Here is a 12,968-nt window from a genome sequence, read left to right as displayed (position 1 = left end):
ATACGATTCGCAAAACAATGCAGAGGATACATTTTCTCGCACAATTTCTAATATTTTTATATAACGTTGTTGACTGTGCTAATAGGAAAATCAGGTTACGGAGCGTTAACTGAAAAAGATATTTTATATAAATAAAATAAAGGTTAATTAGAAGAAGGTTCTGTAATGTTTAGAGAATCTTTTCAAGTGCAAAGAGTATCGTACTTTATCTCCATCTTATTCAGATTTTTAGAATGAAAATTTTACACTTTCTTTCAGTTAAATATTGTCTACTAGTACTTTCAAAATGTAAAAATTTGGGAAGATAACAAAGAACATTCATTGAATATTAAAATAATACTGAGTTTTAACATAAATTTTTCCTGTTTTTAGATTTATTATATGAACGCTGAAAATAGAACGTATACACATCGCAATCTAATACCTAATTTTTACATATCGGCCAAACCAAATTTTCTTCGAACTATCCAACTATATTTATTGGAAGTAGGAAGAAACGAAGTTTCTACTTTTAAAGAAATAACGTGGAGAGTCTGTGTAACATCGTTTTCATAGTCGTTAATGGTACGGATTAAGCGATAGCAATAAAAGAAATAACTTCAGATACACACTACACTATTTCGTCTGTTTCCCTTATCGAGACCAAACCAGTTAAGTTTGTATCTTTAGGGTTATCGTCAGAAAGAACAGTCTTCGATTCGTCCTTCGCAATCGAACAATCAGCAAGATTGCGATAATGGCGACCAAGTATTTTCACTTAAATCAAACGAGTGTTTCACGATCGTGCTCCAGATTGTTGTACACTCCCACAGAACTGGAACACTTACCCTCGACTTTCAATCTTTTTATCGCGTTTTATTTTAAATCCTATTTCTTTGAAACTTTTTCTCAATTTAAATTTTAGAAATTTTTAAGTCAACGATCTAAAATATAGACCTTTAAAGATATTTATTTCTATTTTCTTTTTTTTTTTTTTTTTTTTTTTTAGTAAGATGGTGTCTTTTATCTTTTAAGTAGAATTGGATATTATGGTTTTACTTTACTAATTCTTTAAAATTTCTTGAGCCAGTGTAATTTAAAAAGTTCTCTGAAAATATTGCATCAACGACACGAAAAATCTTTAATTCGAGAAAACTATGGTGACAGTTGAGTCCTAGTAGAGAAATATAATTTTTTGAAAAACATGCATTTGTTCTACCCCGACCATCGTTTAATTCCATAAAAAGATATAAAGGTCGTGAGAGACGCAAAGGTAGTAAAATTGAGCTGCATTCTCGAAATTAACGAGGAAACATAAACAGTGATTTTTAATTAGCACGTCTATAAAAGAAGGCAAAGGAACGAACCATCGTGATACAAGCAAATTGAACACTGAAATCGCATATTTCCTACGAACATTTTAGTCTGCAGGCACTGTTTGATAATTAATTCCAACGATATCGATAAAATTCGTTGAGTACATTCCGCTTCTATCTCAAAAATTCCGCGAAAAAGTATTCTACAGAAGCAACTTGAACCAACATATCGCACAACTAATTACTAACAGCCATGGTAATTTCGAAAGAGCATCGTGTGTGGCAGCGTGCATTCATCGTGTCGCTATCTCCGCTTTAAAGTAGAAATTTACCGCTAATAATAGTCTTCGATGCGACAATAAATAAGATAATCGCGAGGCAGAGTCTAGCTCACCGCAAATACGCGGAACCTTGTAGATACATACATATATACGCATTTATATGAGTGAGAATATTTAACGATCTAATTATAGCAATCTTATTCATTTCTGTATCGATGTTCTTTAACGAGTTTTTGATTTTACATATTGTTACTCCTGTGGACCTTAATTGTTTGATATCAATCATGCGCCGTTTGCTCAATAACAGATATTTGTTCCAATTTTTAAAAGTACGTGCATGAAGGTAAGATGTTTAAAAATTAATTTGTATTGGAATTAAAACTTTTAACCACCTATTTTATTTCGAAATTAATTATATTCTGAAATAATGGAAAAGGTTTGAATGAAAAGTTCGAATATTACACAACTATATTTACATCAAATAAGTTGATATATAAGCGACATACAGTAGGAAAGATTTTTAATTATAGATTAAGGAGCATCCACCGAATGTGATATTTATTATGCGATATATTTGTTGATAGAAATTATTCAAAGAGAAACGAGCGAAGAATTTTCAAATTAATTCAAAAGCAGAATAAATAGGTGCCAAGATGAAGCAGACAAGCTAAGAATTCAATTACAGGAAAAGAATTACATGAAATTAGAAGAAATAAAAAAAAAATCATCACTAATGAACTAATTCCTTTCAGCAATTGCGGCGTGCTCAAATAAACTGAATATACAATTATAGAGTAAAGTTGCCTACCAATAGGGTGGTCTTGAAGTTCATTATCGACATAGCGTAATTCAACCTGGAATATCAGCGAGACTAGTCGTAAAAACGGCGAGAAATAAGAAGGAAATAAAAGGATTAAGACCTACATATAACCAGTTCCCAGAAGGTGGTACGCGGAGGACGAGGTTCACGTAAAATCTCACCCTGTGGGAGTTCATAAACCCCTCGAGCCAGTCGAGATAAACCAATAAAGCAGCGCGATAGTCGGCGAAGCAGGTGCAACGTGGGCGGTGAGTTACCGTGCGGGTCACAGGTCACCGTGAGCCCAGCATCTCTGGCAATCCTTCTCACACACTCTCTGCACGCTCCCCTTTCACCTTCGCCTCTCTCTCCGTTCTCGTGGTCTCGCTTTCTTTCTCGTAACATCCTTCTAACGACGAGGTCCCGCAGAAAACACGGATTGGTTCGCCTTGGATCTAGCGATGGGAGCAAGGTGTACTGGAATTCGAGTTAAGCTTTTTGCTTATGGGAGTATCAAATATTAATAATTAAATATTAAAAGTTAGTGGATTCTGTTACTTTGCTTGTATATTTATCTTAAATGTGTGAAAGTAAATGGAGAATAATTGTTTTGGAGGTAGAATCAAATTTTCATACGATTTTGTTTCCGTTTATATTTTAGTTTACAATATTTTTATTTTTACTTTACTTCGTATTTTATTTTGCGTTATTCAATATTTTTTATTAAGGTTAACGGGGCGACATATTAAAATTTATTTACTACAAATTTATATTAATTAAATTTAATTAAATCCCTTGAATTTTCTATTGTACAAAATTAATTATGCTGTACGTTTATTAAATTTTACGGTTTCGCTATTAAAGAAACTGTATAATTATATTCTTAATTCTGAATTTTTTAAATTTATCATTAGTTTTGTAATTCCTACCCGGATCTTCAAACTTCAAAACAGTATAAAGGAAACTTAAAGAAGGTTGTACAGAATGTAATAAAATTCATTCATCCATATGGTACATTCCAATAAACTTCAGTTTCCAGTATCGCCGAGGTATCGACATATAGAAAAAATCTTAACTGTGCAGGTGGACAGAAATCTCCGTCGTTTGCATCTTCGAAGATCTCCCCGATTCTGGAAGCAATCGATATTTTATTACCTGTGGAATGTGTACGGTATGGGTATCGATAAATTTGATTGAAAATTCTGAGGAAATCGCATGAAATGCCCATCGCTAGATGCAACGAGATACAAGAGGGTTGCACACTGCGGCAATGTGCTACGAACCTCTGGCCACGCGGTACTTTATCGAGAAGCACTGTAGAGACTCGAAGGCAATTTACGTTGCAAAAGTTTTTTGGTGTAAAAGCCGGACCGGTAAGGTAGTGACAGGTACAACTGGTTCTTTTCGTGCTTTCTTCCGTGGAAGACGCGACACGGGTGGTTGTTAATAAAACGCGCGATATTTTCTGAAATTTTATTTCATATCGATAAATGCAAATATGTACACATCGAAATTTTTCAGATTTAATGAAATATTGAATTGTTCGATACTGAGCGTAACGTTCTTCTATATTGTGATTTTTTTTTAATTAGAGTCTTATGGTAGTTGACAAATGGCAAATAAAATCTGAAATGTAAAAAATATTTTATATTCTAAAATATAGTGTAATATTCTATATTAATTTATTTGAAATATAATTATATCTCAATTTCAATAAGTAAATTAATAACTGCTTATGGATGATTGAAATAGAGTAATTAACATCTTAAAACCGTTTTATTACGTAGATATGTACTTTACAACGAAACGTTTTATTAGTAAACGATTCCATAAATCAATGCTCTGCAACAGGAATTTATTGGACATCCCTCAAATTTATTAGAGATTTTTTCATCTTGCTAGACACAAAATTCTCAAAACACCGTTTCACAAAAGAATCTGTCTAGTTTCTGGAACTCGCATTCCTAATTAACGTTTGTCCTAAGTAATGTCCAGTCCGTTTAATTCAATTTTAGCACAATTAACCGAGCCGTTTCAATCGAGACAGATGAAAGTAAATATCAGCGATAACGATCTGCGAGATATAAATCGACCATGACGATTCGATTGCCGATGTTGCAGGATCTCCGTGTTCCCAACAGACTAAATTAACTCCGAGCAATCGTACTCGAGCTCTCCGATCGGAAAAAGGGTATACGAGAATCGTAAGATTCCTAGATGCCAAAGATAACTTTACATCTGCCGGTCGATTGCGATAATTAGGCTCGCCGTGGAGATTGATCGAAAGTCGCATTCAACTTCAATGGATCGGATCATTACCTAATTAAGCGGATGGCCGTGCACACGGTTGCCCGCCCTTATTACGCGAATTAATTAACTCGACGTTGCAGTACGTGGCTCCCGTATCTTCGGCTTGTTAGACACTTAGATGTAACGAACAATCCTGATGTTTGTCGAAAAAGTCGGTCTTGTGCAAATTTCGCGGGACTGGTTGAAAATCGACCAACTTTAGGCTGATTAGCTTGATCCATGGGCTATCGAACAAGAGTAAAACGAAGGATACGAATCGTTCCTTATATCGATACAGAATATGAAGATTTTTTTAATAAAATATATTTTAAACATATGCAAACTTCTAAACATTCAATTTTTGACGTAAACAAAATTAATGTTTATACTCTTCTACAGACTCCGTATCTGTATTTTTATTATTACATATAGTCAATAAAATATATGCATCTTTTAGGAGCCAAACTGATCAGCTTCGCCTTTTATTCGCTTCTTCATTTCATCCACATAAGGACATGGTTTATATTTAATTTTAGAGGATTTGTAAACTTAAAAAGCAATGTCTGTAACGTCATGTTTCTGTATTTTTCAATTTATTACGGTAAGCATGTAGCTCCTAAGTTGTTCATGTAATAATTTAAGAAAATAAATTAAAAAAGAATAGGAATAATATTTAAATTTCTTGCCGCAAACGTATTTTTTAACTATAAAACTAACTGCGAATTTTTAATATGAATTTGTATATAAGAATCTAATTTGAATGAGAACATTTATTTTTTTTTTGTGCCGGAATAGGTATGCGTAGACATTAATTATCTTCAAGCATTGACAATCATATGTAAATTAGAATAATATCAGCTAGAAGAAACAGTAACAAAACCAAATTGTCAAGGCGCAGCTGGCGACGCGCGATAACCGCAAACATCCCCAAAGAAGACAGACCGTCTTGGCGCGGAACAATTTATTCCTCGATGGCTGGAGCTGTTTCTCGTACTCGCGGGTAAATTGAAATTTTTTCCCCGCGCACCCGTTGAACTCCCGGGTAATTATGGACGAATTTTAGAGCCATTATGCGCCCCGGTCCATTCAAAACTTCGTATCCGTACACGCTTTGATCCACCAGAGGAACAAGACTGAAAATAATTACGAAGAATCACGGCGTGCGGGCCGGAAAGCGGCGGTAAATCGTCTTTCCTCCCCCTATAGCGACCAGATTCACTCATGGCCCCGTTCAGAATCGCCTAATGAATTTAAAATGACCATACGCGGTTTTTCGTCGCGTGCCCGACCGGCCCCTCTTCCCAGACAAAAACACACTGCCACAAAATTTCGGACGACACCCGTGCATAAAAATGCAAATCTCATTGTCGGGTTCGCGCGCGAGCCTCCTGTCTACACGGTGCCTCGGTTTTTTCTCCACGCTACCGTCCCGCCATTTCGCCTTTTTTCGACTACGCGCCATTATGCCCTGCTTTTCACTGGGCTCCAATCTCGACTAAATTCACTTTTAATGACCGGGGCCAGCAACGGCGTCACGTGAAAATTTAATTTGCACCGATGAAATCGGTAATTCGTCGTGACCAACGAATAGGAAAAACGGTGGACCCCGAAACTGTTTACCTATGGAAGTTTCAAATTTGGGGTGGGAGAGAGAAACGTGAACAAGTTTAGAATGTTTGGAAATTTAGACACACGTTAGTAATAAATTATACATTTCTATGCATTTTAAATGTGAAAAAATGTACCGAGTGCATATACCTAATACGCAAATATAGATAGGTATCTATATAAAGTATTTGAAGTATAGTACTCCTTATAACACTCGAGGATGAAATGAATCTCTGCTTAGATTCCATATGTTTAATTATGTTCATGATCTGCATAAACGTTTGCAGTCTAGATGTTTGTGAAAACTCTAGGAAAATATATTTCGGTTTCGTTCAAGATAAGTATAGGGTTTAAGTGCAATAGATAAGGATGTATTTTATCGAATATATTTTTCAGGACAAAAGATCTTCTCTTTTAAGACAGCAATTTATTTGAAAATGAAATTTCCATTAATCCTGACAAGAGAATTATGTTCAGTACATTTTGTATTACTCATAACTCAACAACGGCGTGGCAAGGGCTAAAATGATATGAGCAAGTAAAATGTACACCATTTCCATGATATTCAATGATACTAGAATTTAATTACAATCAGTGCTCCCACTCAAAAGGTGGGTAAAGTAGCAAACAATAAAAACTACAGAAAGTTAGAAAAATACAATGAAAGGAACAGCTTCAGTAAAAATGAGTCAAATGAGTAGTTGATTCTCTCTCCCTATCAGGGTTTCCTAGGGTGAAGTAGTTCAAGGAACAAAATCGCAACGACCGTAAAACATGAAAGACGACGAGATGCGTAATTGATTTAATTCGAGCCCGAGGGACAACAGCTGTTGCAAACAAACTTTTCATTTTGCCATCTGTATTCATGGAAGCGGTCGATCTCTGGGGAACGTTAATCAACCGTTCGGGGAAGAGAGAAGAAGGACACGAAGCCTTCTCTTCTGCCAAAGTTTTCAACATTTTCTCCTGTCCGAGAAGGACTCGAAGAGGCTCCAGAACGCTGACATTCTTCTTCTCCTCGTTCGGAGAGTTGGAGGATTTCTTTCGCACGCGTAATTCGTGCACTGAAATTGCCACCGCTCTAATTCCAGGGTAATTGCTCTCTTCTGTTCCCTGAAAGCCACCGGAGTTCCCTTTGCATTCCGTTAAAACTGCGCGACCAATTAAACGCGAGCATCGGACTAACATGGGGATGAGGCCTCGAAAACTGTAAGGGAAGAAACTCTAATTGAGACGTAGCTATTTGAGGGAATTCGGGGCAACCGACTATTACCGCGGCCAAATGCACTTATAATCGACCGATTTTAATTATCGCGTGGTGAACTCCACAGAGCCGCCCCGCGATTTATCATCTAGCGGGCAACGTGTGATTCGCAACGTTCGGTCTCGTACCGCTCCGACTTTGTGCGATCGTTCTTCATCCGTCGCTCTGGGTGTCATTAAACTGACCCCCTGGCCGAAACACTTTGACGGTTATACTTTTATCTCTTGGTGAAGATGAGGGTTTTTTTTTTTTATTTATATATATGATTTTTGGTGTCTGAATGGGCTCTACAAAGTGCTTCTTTTTGCTATCTTTTTAGTTCTGGAATATCTTTCTGGTGCATTTGTCCTGTCATAAATACACCAGAAAGAAAATTGCTGTTGCAATTTCCTTTTTTATGTCGTTGCATTGCTTGTTGTACTAATGTAACATCTTTTTTATTTATTAATGTAGTGTGGATTCTTTCATTGATGCGATCTCAACATTTTAGCGTTTTTATTTTTCCGCTGCGTTCTGTATTATTGGAATCTCTTTTTCACATGTTCTTTCGCTGTTACCTTTAGTTACCGAGGCTGTCTTTTTAATATCCTTTTATACTGTTCTCTTTTTCGTATTGCTGCAATTAATTCTTTGGTGTTCTCTTAAAATTGTGTAAGTGATGAAATTTATCTTTCTGTGAAAGCGAGGAGAAAATTGCAATTTCCCGTCTTTAAAATTGACCTTTGAAATTCAACATTATGAATTGCTTTTTCAAGTGTAAAAAAGCACAGGAAGGTGGACTCTGTCTATATTAGGTTATCGGGACTAGGAAGTTGTATTTAATAGCGTAGAGGAGCTTTAGATACTTCGATAATCAAAGAAAAATTGAAAACTCAGGGATTGAATTTTGAATTAAAGAATACTTAACCTGAAGGACCTTCAAAGGTCACGCCTTTCTTTTTCCGTTTTTCTTCCCTTTTTTTTTTTTGCGCTTATTGCCACATAAAATTACAATCTTGAATACAATAGCTTATTTATAATAACATAATAATCAGCAGAGACCTAATGCCTTAAGAATTGAACACTTGCAATCTCTATATGACAATATACATAATAACGCAAGGATCGTAGCTTATGGGAATTACAGGAAATCGTAACTGTATTATATCTTTGTAGTGATCAAGTCTAAAGTGCGCTACTCTACTTTCATATTCGGGTCCACAATTTTTAAATGAGATGCGTATAAAGATGTGAGGATATATTGAGAAAAATTTTTTATTAAGTTTAGATCGTGATCTGCACGTATTATATGCTGCATCATTTAAATACATAATCCAGCGTTGAAATTTATCTACATTTGTGATCAAAGTTCTATGCTCAGAATCATTTTCAAGCGCATAGAGATCTGTGGTTGCGTAAGGTCTTCTTTAGAAGAGGAAGCAACCGAGAGATCGCTGCGATCGGCTCGTAACCGACTGAAGGATCATTTATCTATGTAACTCATTTTGGCAACTTCCTCTTGAGTCAGTCGTATCGAGAACAGAATGGACGTCTGGCGAGCGGAATCCGCTCGGTAGGATCCGCGCGACGCTGTAGAAATTATACGGTTTCGAACTGTGTGCCGCGGCGGGCTCGGACAAGAGGAAAAGGCGAGAGGAGAGGGGGAGGGCGAGGGACAGTGATAAATCACAAATTGCACGAACTCGTTGCGGCCGAAGACAAATTGGCTTCGCAGTCATGAGCTACGCAGCGGGTAATAATATAATTATAGGACTGCCAGCCTCTTTCGACGTTTCAGTTTCAACTTCTTGCCTTCCCTTGCCTCTCTACGCGAGACACCGCGGATCGCGTAAGCGCACTTGATTTACGATCGCCGGTTCCTTCTTATCGTTTCCTCTTTTTTCCATTTTTCGCTTTCTTTTTTAATTCTTTGGACTGTTGTTCATGGCCCGGTGTTACGTAGATGGATTTCAATAACATCGGCACGGTACTCGATAGCAACTGCTTACGAAGAGAAACGAGTTGCACGTGACACGTTTCTCCAGTTTGTAATAAACGGAACCAGTTGTAATTGTTCGAAACCAGTCAGTGGACTTTGATTACTACTGACAAAACAAATTCGCCCATTCGGTGATAAGGTGTTTAGGATACGTCCTGATATTCTAATTCGATCATCGTGAAATCGATTGGAAAATGGCATTGTGAACAGTTTAATCGGGAGATGAAGAGAAAGTGAGGACAGATAGGATTGGAAGAACATTGACATTTCGGTAGCTGCTTGAATGTTGTAAATTTTTAGTCTTGGATTTTGCTATAAAAATTTTCTATAGAAATACCTTTTTTCATGTTTGCATTGAAACTTTTCTGCTAAATTTAATTGTGATAAAAAAAGGGGGATATTTTGTATGCTAAATGGATGTGATTCTTCAACTATGGAACCTTTTACTTGAAAGAAGATTTTAGAAAAGTAAAGAGTAGATTAACGAAATTGATATTTAGAACGAACTAAAACATTTCTTTTGCTTCTTAAAATTTTGCCAAATATCTCGTCTATACAAATTTTAACCATCACGAATTTAATTACACTGCTACTCTACATAAAAAACATTTTTACAGGTGGTTTCATGAAAGAGAAACACTCTAACTGTGAAGATCAGAAGCGTAATCGGTGGTGGAGTCCACGCACGACGCAAAAAGGGAACTTTTTTGCCGCGGCAGAGAGAACGCCAACTCCGTTGCAATTTCCATTCCCAGCAAATGATCCGTGGCAAGAAATCTCTGTTGATCTCTCTGGAGCCGGCGGATAAAGAAATTAAAAAGTTTGCTCGTAATCTGGGAAAGCAAGAAGAATGGACGCAAGACGGAAGAAGGAGGGTTTCTACGTGGACCAAGGAGAAGTGGACATGACCGAAGATTGCCACACAGGAGGCTGCGTAGATAAGGGCTGCATGCAAAAGTGGATCATTACACGGGCATAAAGGCGAGGCAGCCAGGGCTAGGGCAATAAATACTTCAATCAGTGGCCTCTAAGGCGTCAGTTAGCATCGCGGCGGTGCGTCGGAGACAGCAGCGCAGCGGCGGCTTCGCAAAGAGCCTGAATCCTTCCACTTTGGTCCCATTCGACTAAAGTATGCCCGCCCTCTCTGACAGCCAGCTGCAGCCGTTCGCCAAACAGGCACCCCTTTGTCGTCGATCTGCATAACTCTCGCGCGTCAGGCCAAACGCCACTTTTGACGACGCGGAAACGCTCTATTTTCAGTCAACTTTAGTTCTGGAGAACCATTAAAACTTCTGGTTATGGGGTTGGGTCTCCTAAGCCAGATTCCTCGCTTTGTGCTTCTTTTGCATTTTTGAATTTCTCAATTTTTTAGAATTTATTCTTTTTCTAAATATTATAATAAATACTTTATTTGAGATACTTGAGATATTTTTTATTTTTGGTACAATCTTACACTTTTAATTTCTCGTAGATGATATAATAATTCGTTCGCATCCACCGTAGTCTATTGCAATCTATTTATTACACCTACGATGTGCTACAATAAATATGAATGTTTCTTTTTATTATTAGTAACTATTCTCAATAGGTGTTATGAAATTTAGCAGAAAATTTTATTACTCAAAAGTGTAACTAAAAAGCCGGTATACTTATCCATGAATTGATAATGTACTCCTCGTAAACCTATGCATAACCCACCTTATTAAAAATTACATAACAGTACTGCATCGTCGTCGTCTAAATCAAATTATGACATCTACATACATTATCAAGCTGCCTATTTTACTTAAACAGCGTTGAGTGAAAGGAATCTTTTCTATTTCGAATTAATCTGAACATTGCAAAGAAAATGCCATGCGCGATTAACATAGCAACTCCCACAAAAACCCGCTACAAGTTAGCAAACTGTAACTTGTCTTACAACATATTCTTCCATCAAACGTAAACTTCCACCGCTAGCCTCTAGCTAGCTGTAGTTTATCGTCGGATATATCTTGTGTAAAAGCTACCACGCGCGTTCCCTTCATTAACGGTAGCATTTATCCAACCATTCAGCGTTCGCACCAATTATCTCCATAACCACTGGTCGAACAGCATTAACAAATTAATCGTACATAAGAAACACGCCCTGCGTTTCTAGGAACAATCCTCTATCTTGTCGTATGCCGACAAGCATTCAAGCGATAATTGCAGTTACGCAAGAGCCTATCGAGTTAAATCCAAAGCGATAGGTCTGGAAACCACATCTCGCTAGCTACGGCGTTACAAGTTAAACTCTACGATAGGAAATCGCGATCGAGCAAGAGACTATCGAAACTCCAATCCATTGGAGCGCCGCTGACGAGATACGTATCAGCGTCGATCACTCGCGTGACCGCGAAGATAGTCCAGGCCAACCGATAAATCACGTCAATTATGTATTGTTTATGATCCATTGCGGGTCTCCGGGAATCCCGAGATTCGATCGAATCGCTTGGCACCTACGGCTCATAGCGTAGAAAGGCTCGATGTTTGATACGGTAGCGGTCAAACGCAGAAGGTTTAGTTCTACGTTGTCAGACCCGCTGATAATTGGGTGAGCAAAGCGACACGACTCCCTTCGAGAGCACACCGGTGGATCCAGTGGATCGCGTTGGTCCAGGAGAGGACCCAGGGCCGTCGTAAAGAGTGGCTGCCACCATCGGGCCATCAGGAGCCCTCAGTCAGGGCCTCGTCTGAACAATAAATCTGGCCGTTCGGTGGGTAATTGGGTTCACTCGGTAAGATCAATCCGATACTGTCTGCCTCGTGTCCGTCTGTCCATCCATTCGCCGCTTTTGCCTTCTCCTCTCTTTCCATCCGTTCTCCGTCTGTTCACCGTCGCCGGTTCTCGCGCACGCTGCTCTCTCCCTCTCTTCTAAAGTCCCTCGCCGCCCAAACCACGTAAAACGTTCGAATGCCGACTCGAAGAATTCCAGCCGGCTGTCACTGCTCGTTTCTCGCGATTGTTTAATTATTTTTATTGCTCCCTGGCAATGGGCTTGAACGAAAACAAGTCAGCCTCCTGTATCGTGCTTTCATTGCGATTAGAGGACGTTGCCTCAACGACAAGGTTTAACGAGTTTGCCCGGTTTTTAGGGGACTTCCGATGGATCTCTTCTCTCTCTCTCTCTCTCTCTCTCTCTCTTTCTCGATGGTGGCTCGCTTAAAGTTTCGTGTTAGTGTGAATGGTTTAAAACGCTCGTTCGAATATACAGTATGTCGTTACTACAGTAACAACGTTGGAATTGTAGCAAGTTTGCGGTGGTACACACAGGATATAAGATACGTGGGATTGTTCGCTCAGAAAGATCAGCGAGACGCGTGTTCTGCAAAAGGCAGGCACAAAGATCCGACGCGAGTCGCTTGTTATGCGCCGCTTTCATTCGAATCGAGCGAAGATCGTGTCGTATGCAAAAACGTCGAATTTCCAAGG

General features: G+C 38.3%; 1 long non-coding RNA gene across 1 annotated transcript in view; it reads left to right on the top strand.

The window, feature by feature from the left end:
- The window catches only part of LOC126872383 (uncharacterized), a 109,212-nt gene extending 98,279 nt beyond the window's left edge, over positions 1-10,933 (top strand). The window contains exon 2 of the long non-coding RNA XR_007691960.1: positions 10,132-10,933. This is a non-coding gene — a long non-coding RNA (uncharacterized LOC126872383). The remainder of the gene's footprint in view (positions 1-10,131) is intronic.
- The last annotated feature ends 2,035 nt before the right edge of the window (positions 10,934-12,968 follow it).

This window comes from Bombus huntii, chromosome 13, assembly GCF_024542735.1.
Source record: "Bombus huntii isolate Logan2020A chromosome 13, iyBomHunt1.1, whole genome shotgun sequence".
Taxonomy (NCBI): Eukaryota; Metazoa; Arthropoda; class Insecta; order Hymenoptera; family Apidae; genus Bombus; species Bombus huntii.
This window is presented reverse-complemented; position numbering and strand designations above follow the sequence as displayed.